The sequence below is a fragment of the Sciurus vulgaris genome (assembly GCF_902686455.1).
Source record: "Sciurus vulgaris genome assembly, chromosome: 12".
Classification (NCBI taxonomy): domain Eukaryota; kingdom Metazoa; phylum Chordata; class Mammalia; order Rodentia; family Sciuridae; genus Sciurus; species Sciurus vulgaris.
The window spans coordinates 49326538-49346850 of NC_136473.1; the positions used below are offsets into that span (position 1 = coordinate 49326538).

Below are 20313 nucleotides of genomic sequence, written 5' to 3' on the forward strand. Positions count from 1 at the left end.
CCAATACAGATAGCAGCTGACTTCTCAATCCAGACTCTAAAAGCTAGAAGGGCCTGGAACAACATATTTCAAGCTCTGAAAGAACATGGTTGCCAACCAAGAATTCTATACCCAGCAAAACTTACCTTCAGATTTGAAGATGAAATAAAATCCTTCCTAATAAACAAAAGTTAAAAGAATTTACAAATAGAAAGCCTGTGCTACAGAACGTGCTCAACAAAATATTCCATGAGGAGGAAATGAAAAAGAACATTGGAGGTCAGCAAAGGGAGGAACTACCTTAAGAAAAACCACTCAAAGGAGAAACTGAGCCAAGTTCAAAACCAAAAATAAGCCAAATGACTGGGAATACAAATCATATCTCAATAATAACCCTGAACGTTAATGGCCTAAACTCATCAATCAAAAGACATAGACTGGCAGAATGGATTAAAAAGAAAGACCCAACAATATGCTGCCTGCAAGAGACTCATCTCATAGAAAAAGACATCCACAGACTAAAGGTGAAAGGATGGGAAAAAACCTACCACGCACATGGACTCAGTAAAAAAGTGGGAGTTTCCATCCTTGTATCAGATAAAGTTGACTTCAAGCCAAAGTTAGTTAGAAGGGATGCAGAAGGACATTTCATACTGCTTAAGGGAACTATAAATCAGGAAGACATAACAATAGTAAATATTTGTGCCCCAAACAATGGTGCATCCCTGTACATCAAACAAATCCTTCTCAATTTCAGGAATCACATAGACCACAACACAATAATTCTGGGTAACTTTAACACACCGCTGTCACCACTAGATAGATCTTCCAAAAAAAAAAAAAAAAAACCAACCAAAGAAACCATAGAACTCAATAACACAATCAAGAACTTAGACTTAATAGACATATATAGAATATCCCAACCATCAACGAGCGGATTCACTTTCTTCTCAGCAGCACATGGAACTATTTCGAAAATACACCATATGTTATGCCACAAAGCAGCCATTTGGAAATGCAAAAAAATAGAGATACTGCCTTGTGTTCTATCAGATCACAATGGACTAAGAGTAGATATCACTGACAAAGTAAAAACCAGAAATTACTCCAATACCTTGAGACTAAATAATATGCTATTGAATGAAACATGGATAACAGAAAACATCAGGGAGGAGATTAAAAAATTCTTAGAGGTTAATGAGAACGATGATACAACATATCAAAATCTCTGGGACACTATGAAAGCGGTACTAAGAGGAAAATTCATTGCATGGAGTGCATTCAAGAAAAGAACGAAAAGTCAACATCTAAATGACCTAACATTACAGCTCAAAGCCCTAGAAAAAGAAGAACAGAATAACAGCAAAAGTAGTAGAAGACAGGAAATAATTAAAATCAGAGCTGAAATCAATGAAATTGAAACAAAAGAAACAATTCAAAAGATTGACAAAACAAAAAGTTGGTTCTTTGAGAAAGTAAACAAAATAGACAAACCCTTAGCCACACTAACAAAGAGAAGGAGAGAGGAAACTCAAATTACTAAAATTTGTGATGAAAAATGAAATATCACGACAGACACCACTAAGATACAGAACATAATGAGAAGCTACTTTGAAAATCTGTATTCCAACAAAATAGAAACTACTGAAGACATTGACCAATTTCTAGAGACATATTCTCCTCCCAAACTGAACCAAGAGGACATACACAATTTAAACAGATCAATATCAAGCAATTAAATAGAAGAAACCATTAAAAATCTACCACCCAAAAAAAGCCCAGGACCAGATGGATTCTCAGCTGAGTTCGACAAGACCTTCAAAGAAGAACTCATTCCAATACTTCTCAAAGTATTCCAGGAAATAGAAAAGGAGGGTACCCTACCAAACTCATTGTATGAAGATAATATCACCCTCATACCCAAAACAGGAAAAGACACATCAAGGAAAGAAAATTTTAGAACAATATCCTTGATGAATATAGATGCAAAGATCCTTCACAAAATATTGGCAAACCGTATCCAAAAGCATATTAAGAAAATTGTGCACTGCCATCAAGTGGGGTTCATCCCTGGAATGCAAGGATGGTTTAACATCTGTAAATCAATAAACGTCATCCATCATGTCAACAGACTTAAGGATAAGAATCATATGGTTATTTCAATTGATGCAGAAAAAGCGTTCAACAAAATACAACACCCCTTCATGCTCAAAACACTAGAAAAAATAGGGATAGTAGGAACATACCTGAACATGGTAAAGGCTACTTATGCTAAGCCCATGGCAAACATCATTCTTAATGGAGAAAAACTGAAACCATTCCCTTTAAAAACAGGAGCAAGACAGGGATGTCCTCTGTCACCACTTCTATTCAACATTGTCCTCGAAACTCTAGCCAGAGCAATTAGGCAGACTAAAGAAATTAAAGGGATAGGAATAGGAAAAGAGGAACTTAAGCTGTCACTATTTGCTGATGACATGCTTCTATATTTAAAGGATCCAAAAATCTTCTCCAGAAAACTTCTAGACCTCATCAATGAATTCAGCAAAATATCAGGCTATAAAATCAACACATATTAATCTAAAGCATTTTTATATGCAAGTAATGTAACAGCTGAAAGGGAAATGAGGAAAACAACTCCATTTGCAATAGCCTCAAAAAAAAAAAATACTTGGGAATCAATCTAAACAAAGAGGTAAAAAATCTCTACAATGAAAATTATAAAACACTGAAGAAAGAAATTGAGGAAGAATTTAGAAGGTGGAAAGATCTCCCATGTTCTTGGATAGGCAGAATTAATATTGTCAAAATGGACATACTACCAAAAGTGCTATACATTTTTGATGCAATTCCAATTAAAATCCCAATAGTAGTACCTTACAGAAATAGAGCAAGCAATCATGAAATTCATCTGGAAGAATAAGAAACCCAGAATACCTAAAGCAATCCTTAGCAGGAAGAATGAAACAGGGGGTATCACAATACCAGAACTTCAACTCTACTACAAAGCAATAGTAACAAAAACAGCATGGTATTAGCACCAAAACAGACAGGTAGATCAATGGTACAGAAGAGAGGACACGGACACAAACCCAAATAAATACAATTTTCTCAGACTAGACAAAGGTACTAAAAATATGCAATGGAGAAAAGATAGCCTCTTCAACAAATAGTGCTGGGAAAACTGGAAATCCATAGGCAACAGAATGAAACTAAACCCCTATCTCTCACCCTGCACAAAAATCAACTCACAATGGTTCAAGGACCTTGAAATCAGACCAGAGACCCTGCATCTTATAGAAGAAAAAGGACGTCCAAATCTTCAACTTGTTGGCTTAGGATCAGACTTCCTTAACAGGACTTCCATAGCCCAAAAAATAAAAGCAAGAATCAATAACTGGGATAGATTCAAACTAAATAGCTTTCTCTCAGCAAAGAAAACTATCAGCAATGCGAAGAGATAGCCTACAGAGTAGGAGAATATCTTTGCCACTCATACTTCAGATAGAGCACTAATTTCCAGAATCTATAAAGAACTCAAAAAACTCTATAGCAAGAATACAAATAGCCCAATCAACAAATGGGCTAAGGATATGAACAGACGCTTCACAGAAGAAGATGTACAAGCAATCAACAAACATATGAAAAAATATTCAACATCTCTAGTAATAAGAGAAATGCAAATCAAAACCACCCTAAGATTCCATCTCACCCAAATTAGAATGGTGATTATCAAGAATACAAGCAACAATACTTGTTGGCGAGGATGTGGGGAAAAAGGTACACTCATACATTGCTGGTGGGTCTGCAAATTAGTGAAGCCACACTGGAAAGCAGTATGGAGATTCCTTAGAAAACTTGGAATGGAACCACCATTTGACCCTGCTATCTCACTCCTTGGCCTATACCCAGAGGACTTAAAATCAGCATACTACAGAGATACAGCCACATCAATTGTTCATAGCTGCTCAATTCACAGTAGCCAGATTGTGGTACCAACCTAGATGTCCTTCAATTGATGAATGGATAAAGAAACTGTGGTATACATGTACAATGGAATATTACTCAGCCATAAAAAATGATAAAACTATGGCATTTGTAGGCAAATGGATGAAATTGGAGAATATCATGCTAAGTGAGATAAGCCAATCTCAAAAATTCAAAGGATGAATGATCTCGCTGATAAGTGGATGATGACACATAATGGTTGGTGTGAGGGGTTAGTGTTAGGGTTAGAATTACGGTTGGGGAGGGGGGCAAGAATGGTGGAAGGAAGGACTGTATAGAGGTAAAAGAGGGGTGGGAGGAGTGGGAGGAAGGGAAAAAATAACAGAATGAATCCTACATTACCCTATGTAAATTTATGATTACACAAATGGTATGCCTTTACTCCATGTACAAACAGAGAAACAACATGTATCCCATTTGTTTACAATAAAAAAAAATGTTCAACGCTGCTCAATTCACAATAGCCAGACTAGGGAATCAACCTAGATGCCCTTCAATTGATGACTGGATAATGAAACTGTGGTGTATATATATATATATATATATATATATATATATATATATATATAATGGAATATTACTCAACTATAAAGAATAATAAAATTATGGCATTTTCAGGCAAATGGATGAAATTGGAGAATATCCTGCTAAGTGAGATAAGCCAATCTCAAAAATGCAAAGGACAAATGATCTCACTGGTAAGCAGATGATGACACATAATGGGGGTTGGGAGGGGCGCAAGAATGGAGGGACTGTATAGTGGTAAAAGGGGGGTAGGAGGGGTGGGGGGAAGGAAAAAATAACAGAATAATTCAAACATCATTCCCTATGTAAATGTATGATTACACAAGTGGTATGCTGTTACTCTATGTACAAACAAAAACAATATGCATCCCATTTGTTTACAGTAAAATAAATTTAAAAATAATAAATAAATAAATAAATAAATATTTAAAAAAATAAAAATAAAAAATAAAGAGATAGAGATCCTGAAAAAATAAACAAACAGAAATCCTTGAATTCAAGAAAACAGTAAACCAAATTAAAAAGTCAATAGAAAGCATAACCAACAGACTCAATCACCTGGAAGACAGAACCTCAGACAATGAAGACAAAATATTTAACCTTGAAAGCAAAGTTGGCCAAACAGAAAAGATGGTAAGAAATCATGAACAGAATATCCAAGAAATATGGGATATCATAAAAAGACCATATGTAAGAATTATTTGGATTAAGGAAGGCACAGAGATACAAACCAAAGGAATTAATAATCTATTCAATGAAATAATATCAGAAAATTTTCCATATCTGAAAAATAAAATGGAAAATCAAATACAAGAGACTTACAGGACACCAAATGTACAAAATTACAATAGACACACACCAAGGCACATTGTAATGAAAATACCTAGCACACAAAATAAAGATAGAATTTTAAAGACTACAAGAGAAAAGCATCAGATTACATATAGGGGGAAACCAATACAGATATCAGCAGATTTCTTAACCCAGACCCTAAAAACTAGAAGGGCCTGGGACAACATATTTCAAGCTCTGAAAGAAAATGGATGCCAACCAAGAATTTTTACCCAGCAAAACTTACCTTCAGATTTGATGACAAAATAAAATCCTTTCATGCTAAACAAAAGTTAAAATAATTTACAAATAGGAAGACTGCACTACCGAACATTCTCAGCAAAATATTCCATGTTAAAGAAATGAAAAACAACAATGTAAGTCAGCAAAGGGAGAAACTATCCTAAAGGAATAGCCAATTAAAGGAGATTCCAAGTCAATTTAAAAACCAAAAATAAGCCAAAATGACCGGGAATACTATTCATATCTCAATAATAACCCTGAATGTTAATGGCCTAAAATTCTTCAATCAAAAGACATAGACTGGTAGATTGGATTTTTTAAAAGGACCCACAATACACTGCCTTCAAAAAACTCATCTCATAGAAAATACATCCACAGACTAAAGGTGAAAGGATGGGAAAAAAATACCACACACACAGACACAGTAAAAAAGCAAGGGTTTCCATCCTCATATCAGATAAAGCAGACTTCAAAGTTAGTCAGAAGGGATAAAGAAGGACATTTCATACTGTGTAAGGGAAGCACAAATCAGCAAGACATAATGATTACTAATATTTATGCCCCAAACAATGGCACATACATGTACGTCAAATAAATCCTTCTCAATTCTTGGAACCAAATAGACCACAACACATAGTAGGTGACTTTAACACACTTCTCTTCCCACTGGATAGATCTTCCAAACAAAAAATGAACAAAGAAATCATAAAACTCAATAACACAATCAATAATTTAGACTTAACAGACATATGTACAATATTCCATCCATCAATGAGTCAATACACTTTCTTTTCAGCAGCACATGAATCCTTCTCTAAAATAGACCATATGTTTTGCCACAGAGCTACTCTTAGCAAATGCAAAAAAATAGAGATACTACCCTGCATTCCATCAGATCGTAATGGAATAAAATTAGAAATCAATGATAAAATAATAAAACAGAAACTACTCCAACACCTATAGACTAAATAATATGTTATTTAATGATGCATGGATAGCAGAAGACATCAGGAAGGAGATAAAACATTCTTAGAGGTAAACAAGAACAACGATGCACCATATCAAAATCTCTATGATGTTATGAAAGCAGGACAAAGAGGAAAATTCATTGCATTGAGTGCATTCAATAAAAGAAGAAAAAGTCAACAAATAAATGACCTAACATGATGACTCGAAGCCATAGAAAAAGAAGAACAGAATAACAGCAAAAGTAGTGGAAGACGGGAAATAATTAAAATCAGAGGTGAAATCAATGAAATTGAAAGAAACAATTCAAAAAGTGGACAAAACAAAGAGTCGGTTCTTTGAAAAAATAAAAAAATTGATAAACCCTTAGCCATACTAACAAAGAGGAGAGAAAAAACTCAAATTACTAAAATTTGTAATGAAAAAGGAAATATCATGACAGATACTATTGAAATACAAAACATAATTAGAAGCTATTTTGAAAATCTATACTCCAACAAAATAGAAAATCTCAAAGACATAGACAGGTTTCTAGAGATATGTGATCCATTCAATCTGAATCAGGAGGACATGCACAATTTAAATAGATCAATTTCAAGCAATGAATTAGAAGAAGCCATCAGAAGCCTACCAAGCAAGAAAAGTCCGGGACCAGACAGATTCTCAGCAGAGTTCTATAAGACCTTCAAAGAAGAGCTCATTTCTGTGCTCACTTCGGCAGCACATATACTAAAATTGGAACGATTTTAGTATATGAGAAGATTAGTATTAGTATATATTAGATTTAGTATATAGAGAAGATTAGCATGGCCCCTGTGCAAGGATGACACACAAATTCGTGAAGCCTTTCATATTTTTGAAAATTTAAATTTTTTTTTTTAAGAAAATAACTTAGATCTAGAGTACGCTCTGGGGCAGGTGTAACATTTAATTAGATATGAGAACCATTTTTTTAAGTTGCTATATTTAATAACAGATTTTAAGATCCTTGCTTTAGAAAGGATCTATGGACTGGGGGATGTCACTTGGTGGTAGAACACTTGCCTGCCATGCTTGTGGCCCTGGGTTTCGACTCCAGCACCATAAAATATACAGAAAGCATCTTGTACCTTTACAGTTGGAAAAAACCATAAATGTCGTGTGGTGGCACACATATACTTGCATTTTTCTCAAAAAAATGTCGGAACCTGGAGAATATTACCAGACTGAAAGCTTGGGAGCAAAGGAAACTGAAAATGGCCCTTCAGCTATGCTAGGTCTATAATGGGAAGTGTCACACTTCCATATTTCTGTTATGGGTGCCTCTTTACATCTGTGACCTGGACAGTTTTGCTCTTTGTTTACTTTAACTTCAGTGAAGTGACTCAGCCACTTAAGAATGTGCCCATCAAGGGGTCTGGGCCCCACGGACCATTTCCCAAAAAATTCTACTCCTGTTTCATGCGAGGTCCAAGTCAGGTGTTAGAGCCACAGTTCAAAGCAAACAGAATTGGCGATGTGCTGGGTAATCACATTGAAGAGCCAGAAAAAGGCCACCCGAAATTCTCTTCTGAATTTGTAGAGACATGTTTAAGTAGCTCTAAGATGGCGGCTGGCATTGGGCCAAGAGGTGGCGCACAATTAGTGTTAACAAGGCGCGATCTCTCGTGACCTTTTGCCTGATTGGTTGATGTCTCTTCAGGACTCATGGTCAACACATGTTCCTCATTCTTTCTTAATTGATACCTTGGCACGTGCTCCTATCGTGCTACTTAATCCTAAACTGATTGGCTGCCTTAGTGGATATAAGACATTCCCTTCCTCTAAGAAGCAAGAAAGTGAAAAACAGAAAGCAAAATAAGAAAGCAATCAGAGAAAAATAAAGAAGTTGTTCATTCCCAGTCCACCTCCAATTCCTTCCCACGGTCTCCTTGCTGCAGGCGGCAACAGAATTGGGTATGATTTTCAGTGAGCGTGATCAGGAGCTGAGAGACTTGGGCTATCAGAAACACGCCTTTAACATGCTCATTTCCAACCACCTGGGCTACCACAGAGATGTGCCTGACAGCAGGGACGCTGCATGTAAAGAAAAGTCTTACCCAGTTGACCTGCCAATCGCTAGTGTTGTCATTTGTTTCTACAATGAAGCTTTTTCTGCCTTGCTCCGGACAGTGCACAGTGTGGTGGACCGCACGCCAACACACCTTCTGCATGAAATCATCCTCTTGGACGATGACAGCGACTTTTATGATTTAAAAGGAGAATTAGATGACTATGTTCAGAAATACCTCCCTGGAAAAATTAAAGTCATAAGAAATACAAAACGCGAGGGACTGATTCGAGGGCAGATGATCGGTGCAGCACAGGCCACAGGAGAAGTGCTTGTGTTCTTGGACAGCCACTGTGAAGTCAATGTGATGTGGCTGCAGCCCTTGCTGGCTATCATCCGCGGGGACCCACACACTGTGGTTTGCCCGGTGATTGACATCATCACTGCAGACACACTCGCTTACAGCTTGTCCCTGGTGGTGCGTGGAGGGTTCAACTAGGGCCTGCATTTCAAATGGGATCTGATCCCCCTTGCTGAACTGGGCGGGGCAGATGGAGCCACTGCACTAACAAGGTCGCCTACAATGGCAGGAGGATTGTTTGCCATGAACAGACGGTACTTCAATGAGCTTGGACAGTATGACACTTCCAAACTCATTCTATGAAGCTAATATAACTCTGATACTAAAGTCAGAAAAAGACACATCAAAAGAAAACTTCAGATCAATATCTCTAGTGAACACAGAGCAAAAATTCTTAACAAAATTCTAGCAAATTGCATACAAAAACATAACAAAATGATAGTGTACCACGATCAAGTGGGTTTCATCTGGAAAGTTTGGTTCAACATCCAGAAATCAATAAATGTAACTCACCACATCAGTAGACTTAAAGATAAAAATCATATGATCATTTCAATATATGCAGAAAAGCATTTAATAAAACATAGTACCTCTTCATGCTCAAAACCCTAGGAAAAATAGGGATAGTAGAAACATACCTCAACGTTGTCAAGGCTCTCTATGATAAGCCCATGGACAACATCAAAAATGGAGGAAAACTGAAACCATTCCCTCTAAAAACTGGAACAAGGCAGGGATTCCCTCTTTCACCACTTCTATTCAACATTGTACTTGAAATTCTAGTCAGAGCAATTAGACAGACCAAAGAAATAAAAGGAATACAAATAGGAAAAGAAGAACTCAAACTATCCCTATTTGCTGACAACATGAGTCTATATTTAGAGGGGCCAAAAAATTCCACCAGAAAACTTCTAGAACTAATAAATGAATTCAACAAAGGAGCGAGAGATAAAAAAAATCAATACTCATAAATATAATGCATTTCTATTCATAAGTGATAAATTCTCTGAAAGAGAAATTAGGAAAACCACCACATTCACAATAGCCTCAACAAATAAGATACCTGAGTATCAATCTAACAAAAGAGGTGAAAGACCTCTACAATAAGAACTACAGAACACTAAAGAAAGAAATTAAAGAAAACCTTAGAATATGGAAAGATCTCCCATGTTCTTGAGTAGGCAGAATTAATAATGCCAAAATGGTCATACTACCGAAAGCACTACAAATTCAATGCAATTCCAATTAAAATCCCAATGACATACCTCATGAAATTCATTTAGAAGAATGAGAGACCCAGAATAGCCAAAGCAATTCCTAGCAAGAAGAAGGAAGCAGGAGGTATCACAATACCAGACCTTCAACTATACTACAGAACAATAGTAACAAAACCAGCATGGTATGGGCACCAAAATAGACACATAAACCAATGGTACAGAATAGAAGGCACAGAGACAAACCCACATAAATACAATTATCTCATACTAGACAAAGGAGTAAAAAACATACAGTGGAGAAAAGATAGCCTGTTCAAAAAATGGAGCTGGGAAAACTGGAAATCCATATACAGCAAAATGAAATTAAACCCCTATTTCTCACTCTGCACAAAACTCTACTCAAAATGGATCAAGGAACTAAGAATTAGACCCAAGAAATTGCATCTAATAGAAGAAAAAGTAGGCCCAAATCTTCATCATGTTGGCCTAGGACCAGACTTCCTTAACATGACCCCCAAAGCAAAAGAAATAAAAGCAGGAATCAATAAACTTGATAGATTCAAACTAAAAAGCTTTTTCTCAGCAAAGGAAACAATCAACATGTGAAGAGAGAGCCTACAGAGTGGGAGAAAATCTTTATCACACACACTTTGGATACAGCATTAATCTCCAGAATGTATAAAGAACTCAAAAAACTCTACACCAAGAATACAAATAACCCAATCGACAAATGGGTTAAGGTAAAAAATAGACACTTCACAGAAGACCTACAAGCAATCAACAGATATATGAAAAAGTGTTCAACATCCCTAGTAATAAGAGAAATGCAAATCAAAACTACCCTAAGATTTCATCTCACCCAAATTGGAATGGCTATTATCAAAAATACAAGGAACAATAGGTGTTGACGAGGATGTGGGGATAAAAGTACACTCAGACGTTGCTGGTGGGCTTGCAAATTGGTGCAGCCACTCTGGAAAGCAGTGTGGAGATTCCTTAGAAAATGTGGAATGGAACCACCATTTGACCCAGCTATCCCACTCCTTGGCCTATACCCAAAGGACTTAAAATCAGCATAGTACAGAGATACAGCCACATCAATGTTCATAGCTGCTCAATTCACAAGAGCCAGATTGTGGAACCAACCTTGATGCCCTTCAATAGATGAGTGGATAAAGAAACTGTGGTATATATACACAAAGGAATATTATTCAGTCATAAAGAAGGATAATATTATGGCATTTGCAGGTTTATGGATGGAGTTGGAGAATATCATGCTAAGTGAAATAAGTCAATCCCCAAAATCCAAATGATTTCTCTGATAAGTGGATAGTAGATAGAGGATAGATAATGGGGGGGGGGGGGAAGGCAAGAATGGAGGAAGGCTGGATTGTGTAGAGGAAAATGAAGAGTGGGAAGGCAGAGGGGGAAGGAAAGATAATAGAATGAGACAAACATCACTACCCTACGTGCATGTATGATTACACAAATGGTGTGACTCTATTTCATGTACAACCAGAGAAGTGAAAATTGTATCCCATTTGTGAACAATGAATCAAAATAATAAGAAAGAAAAAGAAAGAAAGAAAGAAAGAAGAAAAGAAAGAAAGAAAGAAAGAAAGAAAGAAAGAAAGAAAGAAAGAAAGAAAGAAAGAAAGAAAGAAAGAAAGAAAAGAAAATCAGTCAATCCTAATTGTGTAAAGTTCCACTGGACAAGGCAGACATTCTGTAGAATCTGCAGCTAGAAAACCTCCCTATAAAACATTAAATCAACACAGCCTCTCTCTAGCCTTCAGATAGCAACAAATAAAAACAGGGAATAACTCTGAAATGGGTTGTCTCAATAATTCATCTAAAAATAACTTATAAAGGAATTTCTAATGAAAGGAATTTTTACTGAAACCCCCTCCTGCTCACTGCAGATGAGGGAATTCCAAGCCTTGAGACAAAATATATAATCTTGAAAATAAGGTCGACAATAAGAAAAGATTGTTCAGAGGCCATGGCATGTAAAGAATTAACTTAGAAAATACAGGACGTGAAAGATCGTTTCAATCAAGAGATAGATGGAGTTTCTGAAAAACAGTCAAATAGAAATCCTGGATTTTAAAGACTCAAGAAAAAATAAAAATTCAATTGCAAACATTAATAGATTAGATCACTCTGAAGACAGATTCTCCAACCTGAAGGCAAATTAAAATAAAGTGAACAATAAAAGACATTAACAGACCATGAACAGAATATTCAAGAAATCTAAGATAACATTGAAGCCAAATTTAAGAAGCACTGAGGTAAATAAAGCCTCCGAAGTATGAACTAAAGGAACTTCTACTGACTTCTCAGTCCAGGACCTGAAGCACAGGAGGTCTTAGAATAATGCAGACCAGGCCCTGAAAGATAAAGGATGCCCAACAAGATCGCTATACGCAGAAAAACACCTTTTAAAGTTGAAGATGAAATAAAAACCTTCTGTGGTTAGCAGAACCTAAAAGAACTCATAACTGCTAGCCAGCATTACAAAATCTACTAAATAAAATATTTCATGCAGAAGAAATGACAAAGAAATATCAGAGCCAGCATACGGATAAATCTCACTAGAGGAATCATCAATTAAAGGAAAATAAAGTCTGAATAAAGCAGTACAAACAAAAATGTCAGGAAATAAAAATCATCTCTCTATAATAACACTGAGTGTAAAAGATCTAAATTCTCCAATCAAAACACGTAGATGGTAAAATGCATTAAAAAAAAAAAAACAAGTAAACCATATGTTGTTGACTTTCAGACAGAGACATCCACAGGCTCACAGTAAAAGAATGGGAAAAGATAGACCATGAAAATAGAGACAAAAGGCAAGCAAGGATAATTACTTTCAGATTAGACAAAGTAGACTTCAAACCAAAATTAATCAGAAGAGACAAAAAATGTCACTTGATACTGGTGAAGGGAATCATCCAATAAGAAGATAATAATGATTATAAGTATTTAGGCTCCAAACATCAGTACACCTATCTACATAAAACAAACCCTTCTGTATGTGAAGAATCAAATAGACCACAGAAGAGCAATATCCTCTCTCACCATTAGATAGGTCATATGGACATAAACAAAAAATACTAGTAATCAAATGGATCCAACAGACATCAAGAAAACATCGCATATATCAAGTGAATTCACTTTCTTCTCAGCAGTACATGGAATATTCTATAAATCAGTTCATATTTTAGAGCACAGAGCATGGCTTAGCAACTGGAAAGATATGATAGAAATGATTTCTTGAATTCTGGAAAATCGTAATAGAATAAAATCAGAAATCAGTAACAATATTTTTAAAAGAAACAATTTTCTCTGCGTGTGATGGTGCACATCTAAAATCCTAGCAGCTCAGGAGGCTGAGGCAGGAGGAATGCAAGTTCAAAACCAGCCTCACAATTTAGCAAGGCCCTCTGCAACTTAGCAATCTCAAAATAAAATACCTGGGTTCAATCCCTGGCACAAAAAAGAAGAAGAAGGAGGAGGAGGAGAAGGAAGAGGAGGAGGAGGAGGAGGACGAGGACGAGGAGGACGAGGAGGAGGAGGAGGAGGAGGAGGAGGAAAGGGGGGAGGAGGAGGAAAGGGGGGAGGAGGAGAGGAGGGGGAGGAGGAGGAGGAGAAAAGATAAGAAAGGGAAAAAACGATTTTAAAATAATACACTATTGAATTATGAATGGATCATGGAAGAATGTCTTACAAACAAATGAGAAGAGATATTGCATATCAAAATCTCTCAGACAGTAGTAAGGCAATTCTAAAAGGAAAGTTTATAGCACTGAGTTCCTACAATAAAAAAGTAGAAAAATACCAAATAAATAATCTATTGAGACCCTAGAAAAAGAACACACTAGTAGCAAAATCAGGAGAAGACAATAAATTAGTCAAAATCAATGGAATTGAGAACAATAAAAACAATACAAAGGATCAATGAAACAAAGAGGTGTTTTTTTGAAAAGAAAAACAAGATCAATAAATAGCTAAATTAACCAAAAGAACATGACAAACTATATCAACAAATTAGAGACAAAATAGTAGATATCACACAGACCCTTCTGAAATCCAGGGTATCACTAAAAATTATTTTGAAAGTTTATATTCCAATTAACTGGGAAATCTAGAAAATATTGATAGATCTCTAGACACATATGAAGTACCAAAATTGAACTTATATAAAACAAACAGACCAATTTCAACGAATGTGATTGAAGCAGAAATTAAAAGTTTTCCAAAAACAAAAAGCCCAAGGTTAGATTCTTTTTTCTTTTCTTTTCTTTTCTTCTTTCTTTCTTTCTTTTTGGTTCATTTTAGTTATAAATAACATTAGAATTCATTTTTACATAATTTTTAAAATTATTTTTATTTTTTATAATTGGTTATACATGGCAGTAGAATGAAATTATACACTTTGATGTGTCATACATAAATGGAGTATAATTTCTCATTTTTCTGATTGTACATGTTGTAGGATCACAGTGGTCATGCAGTCATATACATGTACATGAGGTAATAATGTCTGTTTCACTCTACTATCCTTCCTACCACCATACCCCTTCCCCTTCCTTTGCTCCCCTCTACCTAGAGTAACTCTATTCTTCCCTACAGCCCCCATCTTATTGTGAATAAGCACCTGCATATAAGAGAAAACATTTGGCCTTTGGTTTTTTGGATTTGGTTTATTTTGCTTAGCACAATATTCTCCAACTCCATCTATTTACCAGCAAATGCCATAATTTCATTCTTCTTTAAAGCTGAGTAATATTCCATCATATAGATCACATTTTCTTTATCCATTCATCTATTGAAGGATGCCTAGGTTGGTTCCACAACATAGCTATTGTGAGTTGTGCTGCTATAAATGTCGATGTGACTACATCACTGGTAGTACACTAATTTTCAGTCCTTTGAATATAAACCAAGGAGTGGGATAGCTGGGTCAAATGGTTGTTCCATTCCAAGTCTTCTGAGGAATCTCCACACTGCTTTCCACAATGGTTGCATCAATCTGCAGTCCCACCAGCAATGTATGAGTGGACGTTTTTCCCCTCATCTTCACCAACATTTATTGTTGCTTGTATTCTTGATAATTGCCATGACTAGAGTGAGATGAAATCTTAGAGTAGTTTTGATTTGCATTTCTCTGATTTTACATAATTTTAAAAGCATGGAATATAATTTGCTCTAATTCAGTCCCCAGTGCTTCCCCTTTCCTTCCTCTCCTCCCTTACCCTGATCCCTTTCCTCTACTGATCTGTTTTTCATTTATAGATTTTTTTTTTAAAGATCATTTTCTCGTGGCTGTATGTGAAAGTGAGATTCACTATGGTATATTCATATTTATACATGAGAAGATTAGGTCAGATTCATTCCACTGTACTTCCCTTATTGCATCACTTCTCCCTCCCACTCAATCCCCTTTCTTCCCCATCCACATATTTTCTTTTTTCTTGTTTTTGACTAGCTTTCACATATCAGAAAAAAATGGACCACTAACTTTCTGGGTCTGGCTTATTTCCCATAACATGATAGACTTCAGTTCCATCTGTTTACTGGCAAATGCCATAATTTCATTCTTCTTTATCACTAAATAATGCTCCATTGTGCACATATAACACATTTGCATTATCTATTCATCTGTTGGAAGGGCACTAGGTTGGTTCCATAGCTTGGCTATTGTAAATTTTGCTGCTATAAACACTGATGTGACGGACTCTATACAGTATGCTGATTTTAGATCTTTTGTATTTATACCAAGGAGAAAAATATCTGTCATATGGTGTTTCCATTCCTAGTTTTTTGAGTAATATCCATACTGTTTTCCAGAGTGGTTTCACTAATTTGCTGTTACACCAAAAATAGTATGAGTGTGCCTTATTTTTCACATCCTCACCAATTGTATTGTTATTTGTATTCTTAATAATTGCCATTCTGACTGAAGTGAGATGAAATTTCAATAAAGTTTTAATTGCATTTCCCTAAGTGCTAGAGATGTGAACATTTTTTCATATATTTGTTGACCATTTGCATTTCAAATCTTGAGAAGTATCTGTTTAGTTTGTTTGCCCATTTATTAATTGGGTTATTTGGCTTTGGGGTGTTAATTTTTTTGAGTTTCTTATTATGGATATTGATGCCCTATCTGAGGAGCAGTGGCAAAGATCTTCTCACATGCTGTAGGCTCTCCATGCTCTTTCTTGCTTGTGTCCTTGCCTGTGCACAAGCTTTTTAAAATGATACCACCCCACCTATTCATCTTCAGTTTTAGTTCTGCTTTAGGAATCTAGTTAAGGAAGCCAGTTCCTATATCAACACATTGTTTTCTTCTAGCAGTTATAGAGTTTCTGGTCTAATTCCTAGGTCTTGGGTCCACTTTGAGTTGATTTTTGCACAGGGTGAGAGGTAGTGGTCAAGCATCAGTCTTCTACATCATGATATCCAGTTTTCCTAATACCATTTGTTTAAAATACTATATTTTCTCCAATGTATGTATTTGGCACCTTTATTTAGTATCAAATAACATTATTTACGTAGAATTGTCTCTATCCCTTCTGTTCTATTGCAGTGGTCTTTGTGTCTGTTTTGGTCCCTGAACCATGTTGTCTTTGTTACTATAGCCCTGTAAGTATAATTTGAGGTGCAGCTTTATGACACCTCCAGTGTCCCTCCTTTTGCTTAGGATTACTTTGGTGATTCTGGGTCTCTTATTTTTCCAAGTGAATTTTAGAACCGCTTTTTCCAGTTTTGTGAATAATGTCATTTGCATTTTGTTGGGGTTTGGATTGAATCCATACAATGCTTTTGTTAGTATGGCTATTTTCACAATACTAATTCTGCCTATCCAAGAACATTTGAGGTCTGTTCATCTTCTAAGGTCTTCTTCATTTCTTTCTTTTGTATTCTACAGTTTTCATTGTAGAAGGACCAGATGAAATTCCTAGCTGAGTTTTAGCAAGCCTTTAAAGAAGAATGAATGCCAATCCTCCTCGAATTATTTTATGAAAAGGGAGGGAAAATGGACACATTCATTCTATGATGCCTGTATAACCCTGCTGCCAAACCAAAGATCTATTAAGTAAAGGAAACTTCAGTCCACTATCCCTGATGAACATGGATGCAAAATTTCTCAAGAAAATATTGGCAAACCACACTTAAAACACATTAAAATAGTACAACATGATCAAGTGGGTTTCATCCCAGGGATGTGAGCTTGGTAAACCATACACAAATCAAGAACTGTAATTCACCACATAAGTAGAGTTAAGGACAAGAACCACATGATGATCTCAATGGGTACAGAAAAAGTGTTAAACAAAATTTAGTATGCATTGAGGTTAAAAACTTTGGAGAAACTAGGGTTATAAGGAACTTACCTAAAAAATTTAAAGGGTATATATGAAAAACCCAACTCAACTTCAGACTTAATGGAGGAAAACTGAAAACATTTTATCTAAAAGCAGAAACAACAGAAGGATGTACTATCCCATCACTCCTAATAAACATAGTTCTTGCAACTCTAGCCGGAGCAATCAGGCAAAAGAAAGAAAATAAATGGAAAACATGGGGAATGAACAGTAAAATTATCTGTTTGCAGATAATGATCCTACACTTGAAGACTCAGAAGACTTCACTAGAAGACTTCTAGCGCTAACAAGCAAATTCAGCAAACTGTCAGAATACAAGATCAGTTTTTGTCTTATTTTTCAATAAAGAAACTGCTGAGAAAAAAAAATCAGGAAAATCAATTCATTCACACCACCCCCCCCCCCCAAAAAAAAAAAAAACCTCTGTAGTGCAAACTAAAGAACTCTGAAGAAAAATTGATAAAGACCTTAGAAGATGGAAAAAAAACTTTTATGTTTTTGGATAAGCAGAATTAATATTGTAATAGATATTCTACAAAAAGTTTTATGTCAACTCAATGTATAAAGAACACAATGACGGCGCGCGAGGCCGGAGCCTCGGTCGGACCAGCGAAAGTGGAACCTGGCGGGCGGAGGCCTGGCTGCTGAGGTACTGGGGAGGAGCCGCTGCCGAAGGAGCTGAGCTTGTCGGCAACTCGAGCCAAGAAAGTGAAGATGGCCACGGAATCATGCTCCGAGGGTGACCAGCAGGTTCCTGTTGCATGTAAATCATGTCCCTGTGGTTACATATTTATTAGCAGAAAACTTTTAAATGCAAAACACTCAGAGAAATCACCATCTTCTACAGAAATCAAGCATGAAGCCAACAGGAGGCCAACAGAGAGAATTAGGAGAGAGAAGATAAGTCCTACAGTAAATAAAGAATTAGGAAACAAAGAGGTCTCCAAGTAACAGCCATTCAGATCCTATCAGACGAGGAAGAGGAAGACCTAAAAGTGCATCTGCCAAAAACATGAGGAAGAAAGAGAGAAACAGGAAAAGGAAATTGACATCTGTGCTAACCTCTCTGATGAGAAGGCTCTCGTGTTTTCAGTCGCCTTGGCAGAAATAAATAGAAAGATGTCAGTAAAGACTATTCTCTGATACAAGTATCAAGGTATTCTCTGATACAAGCTTTTGAAACTTTCTTTAGGATTATAGCAGCAAATTCTCAAACAGTTGTGGACTCTCAGGAGCATTCTGACTGCACCAATAAGGCCTTTTTTTTTTTTTTTTTTTTTTTTTTTTTTTTTTTTTTTTTTTCCCTTTCTATAGGTTTGTACTATTTTGGGATTGTTTATCAAGGAGAATTACCAGTGTTTTGTGTTGGCATATAAGCAAAATCAAACAAAAGTGCTGGATGGCTGTTAAAAGGATAAAAAGGGGTAGGACTAACTGCTGAAGTATGAAAACTAGGGAAATCAAATGCTTGATAGCTTTCAGGTGTGCCACCAGAGAGGCAATGTTTCCAATACTGTCAGAAAGAGTGACTTTTAAATAGATATAGTTCAGATTTTCAGCACTAACGAACTGCACATATACAGTCCATTTACTTTTAATAAATTGGCAATTGATATTTTATTGAATGGGAAATTAAGAATATAAACTAAATTTTGTCTTAAGTTGATTTTTTTCTTGGCCATTATTTTTATGACGTAAGGTATGAGTTATATTTTAGGAGATACTTTCCAGACAGTTTGGAAGTTTGGGTGCTATATAAAGAAAAACATTTAAGGATATATCATACTTCAGATATAAACACCTCTTTTTCTAAAAGGTAAATTTATTTATTGGTTTTAGAAAACACTTTTCTGCTCTCAAGATGGTGCCTATTAACCTAAACATAAAATATATTTATTACATGCAAAATATTTCTTAGATAGCCACTTTTAAGCAGTAATGTTTTATCTGAGTGGATGTTCATTCATACATCCTGATGATGTATGATGTAGAAAACAGGCATAAATCCATAATAGAAAGTCATCTCATACTTCACAAAGCTACCGAAAATATGTTAAAGAAAAGATAGACTTTTTAATAAATGGTGCTGGGAAGAATGGATATTCATACATAAAAGAATGAAATTCAGATCCTTATCTTTACCCTGCAGAAAAGCCAATGCAAAGTGGATCAAAGACCTGGGATTTAGACTGGAAATTCGGAAACTACTAGAAGTAAACTATAGCTCAACACTTCAGCTTATTAGCATGCAGCTATTTTCTTAAAATGACTAATAAAGCACAAGAAATAAACCTGAGAGTCATAAGTGGGACAGTATCAAATTAAAAAGCTGACTAGCAAAGGAAACAGGAGTGTGAAGATGGGTGTGCAGAACGGCAGACCTTTGCTAGCTGCCCCGTGGAGAGGGGATTAATATGCAGAACGCATGGAAGAACTCAAAAAAAAGCCATAAAATACCAAATAACCTAATTTTAAAATGTGCAGAAGACATGGACATTTCTCAAAAGAAGATATACAAATGACCGACAAATACATAAAAAATTATCAACATCCCTAACAATCAGGAAAATGCAAATCAAAACTACATTGAGATTTCATCTCACTCCAGTCAGAATGGCAATGATCAAGAATACAAATATAATATAATAATATTATTCATGAGGATATTGAGGAACGGTATACTCATACATTTGTTGATGTGACTACAAATTAGTATAACCACTCTAAAAGAAATTATGGAGATTTCTCAAAAGAGGAAAATAA

At 35.8% G+C, this 20313-nt stretch overlaps 2 pseudogenes across 2 annotated transcripts; both read left to right on the top strand.

Moving 5' to 3' along the window:
- The first annotated feature begins 7777 nt into the window (after window positions 1-7777).
- On the top strand, window positions 7778-9245 carry LOC306641388 (polypeptide N-acetylgalactosaminyltransferase 11-like; annotated as a pseudogene). Its single transcript has 2 exons — window positions 7778-8109; window positions 8487-9245. The product of its transcript is annotated as a polypeptide N-acetylgalactosaminyltransferase 11-like (transcript).
- Window positions 9246-12563: 3318 nt separating this feature from the next.
- LOC306641389 (UPF0547 protein C16orf87-like) lies at window positions 12564-19814 on the top strand (annotated as a pseudogene). Its single transcript has 3 exons — window positions 12564-12633; window positions 18200-18671; window positions 19700-19814. The product of its transcript is annotated as a UPF0547 protein C16orf87-like (transcript).
- The last annotated feature ends 499 nt before the right edge of the window (window positions 19815-20313 follow it).